The sequence below is a fragment of the Vigna radiata genome, chromosome 3, assembly GCF_000741045.1.
Source record: "Vigna radiata var. radiata cultivar VC1973A chromosome 3, Vradiata_ver6, whole genome shotgun sequence".
Classification (NCBI taxonomy): Eukaryota; Viridiplantae; Streptophyta; class Magnoliopsida; order Fabales; family Fabaceae; genus Vigna; species Vigna radiata.
Window position 1 is genome coordinate 5139742 of NC_028353.1, and position 2706 is coordinate 5142447.

Here is a 2706-nt window from a genome sequence, read left to right on the forward strand (position 1 = left end):
AATTTCTCATGAGATGAGAATTTGAATTTCTCATGAGATGAGAATTTGAATTACTCATGAGATAAGAATTTGAATTACTCATGAGATGACAATTTGAATTTCTCATGAGATGAGAATTTGAATTTGAATTTCTCATGAGATGAGAATTTGAATTTTTCATGAGAATTTTAATTACTCATGAGAATTTGAATTTCTCATGAGATGAGAACTTGAATTTCTCATGAGATGAGAATTTGAATCAGTATAGTGCGAACCATATTCATGATGGTTCTGTTTTTCCTTTCAGCAACCTCATTCTGCTGGGGATAGGCAGCTGTTAGTTGCCTTCTTATCCCTTGATTTCTGCAAAATTCCTCAAATTCTTTTGAACAGAATTCTCCTCCTCTATCAGTTCTTTAGCAAATAATGTTTTCTCCAACTTCTTTTTCAACTAGAGTTTTGAAGTTTCTTAAGAAGGAAAACGTTTCAAATTTCTCACTTAGAAAATATAGTCAAGTTTTCCTTGTTAGGTCATCAATAAAGCTTAAAAAATATCTCTTATTGCTATTAGAAGTTGGTTCGATTGGCCCACCCAAATCTGCACGAACAAGCTGCAGTTTCCTAGATGCTCACCATTCTCCTTTCTTGGACATAGTGAGTCTGTGTTGTTTTCCTTCCAGACATTGTGTGCAAATTTCTTGAGGGGTTGTGATAGGAGGCAAACCTGTTACCATTTGCTTAGAAGCAAGATTTCTCAAACCATCATAGCTTAAGTGCCCGAGCCTGTTGTGCCAGAGTTGAGAATTGTTTTCTGCATTCATCTAAAAACATGTATATGCTCCCATGGTTGCTGTTAATACAAACATCCTACTAGAATTCATTGGAATTTACCATAGTATTCCTTTATCAGGATGTGTAATTGTGCAAGTATTGCTTACAATTTTGATGCTCAGCCCCTTTTCCTAAAGTTGTCCTATGCTCAGCAAATTGTTTTTCAGTTCAGGAACGTAAAATACATGCGTAATAACATGCATCAATCCATTTACCTCCACTCGAATGCTCCCTTTCTCCATCACATTTATGTGAGTATTATTTCCCAGCTTGACTTTGCCTCTAAAGTTCTCATTTAATTCTGAGAACCATTCCATGTTGCCACTCATGTGGTTGTCGCATCCTGAATCCAAGAACCAATCAGTTTTCCTTCCTTCTTTTCTGTTCACGAGAGCCATTAGTAAGATCTCTTCCTCATGTTCTTCCATTTCTGCATAATTTGCTTTCTCCCACATTGGACATTCATATTGAAAATGTCCAAGTTTATGACATTTGAAACATTCAACTTCATTTTTGTTAAATGTTTATCTCCCTCTTCCTCTACCTCGGAAGGCTCCCCTTGTTCTCCCTCTTCCTCTTCCTATTCCATATTTCTCCTCAAATACAGTTTGCATAACCTGTTCTTCTTCCACTGAGCATGTCATTCGCTGCTCTTGCACCAATAGACTACTTTGCAATTAATCTATAGTCATAATATTCATGTTGTTGGATTCCTCAATTGAGCACACTACATAATTGAATTTAGTAGTCATAGACCGCAAGATTTTTGCAGTTATGACACTCTCTTCTATTATCTCTCCTACTGCTTTCATGTTTTTGGCTATCTTTAAAGTTCTGCAAAAATATGAATTCACCGACTCTCCCTCCTTCATTTGCAATATCTCAAATTCCTTACGTGAAGCCTACAGCTGTGGACGTTTCACCCTTGTGTATCCTTGAAATTTCTGCTTCATGGTGTTCCATATATTTTTGGACGTTTCATCGTTTACGATTGTGTCCAAAATCTCTATCTATTGCTTGATAGAGATAATTTATCTTCAAATCTTTAAGTTGTTCTTCCAGCCTTTTGAGATCTGAATCTATTGCATTTGTTTTGTCTTGAACACCATCAATTCCATGCTCCACCAAGCTCCAATACTCCGTAGAACGTAAGAAGTTTTCCATTAACTTTGCCCAATGGTTATAGTGACCATCAAATTTTGCAATGGTAGTTTGAACATATTTTTCGTTTTCTGCCATTTCTAATAGCACTCTCAAGTTTCCCAAAAACTCACAGTGTATCACTCTTTCCAACCCAATCCAGAAAGCAAAGCTCTCCAGTGTTTCTCTCTCTCACTCACGTGTGAATTTTTTTTCTTGGTTCAAGCCCCTGTGAAGGAGTTCTGATACCAAATTGTGAACACAATAAAGATAAGAAATGAATGTAATCTTTTGATGTGTTATTAATCTATTCGATTACAATCGTTTATATAATAAAAAAGAAAGTAAGTGAGAAATTTCCTAATAGACCACGTTCCTAAAAATCAGTTCCTCAACCCCTAATAATATGTCAACATAAGACCTTTATTTAATGGCATAAAATAAAAGACTTTAATCAACATTTAAACTAAATAAAAATAGCATAAAAAAACCTTCTAACCTCTTGCATTCGTCTTCAACTGGTGACAAGTGATGGCACTTAAGAAAATTGTTCATGCTCTTTGCTAGTGTGATATCATTCTGGTGGCCTGACAAGAGTTTATATTATTATATTATTAGTATATCATAATATTAGTTATTAAAATAATTTTTTAATATAATTTTGTTATATTAGGTTATAAAATAATTTTTTAACAATTATATTATTAGTATATCATAATATTAGTTATTAAAATATAGAAGTGTACGCTTTTTTCT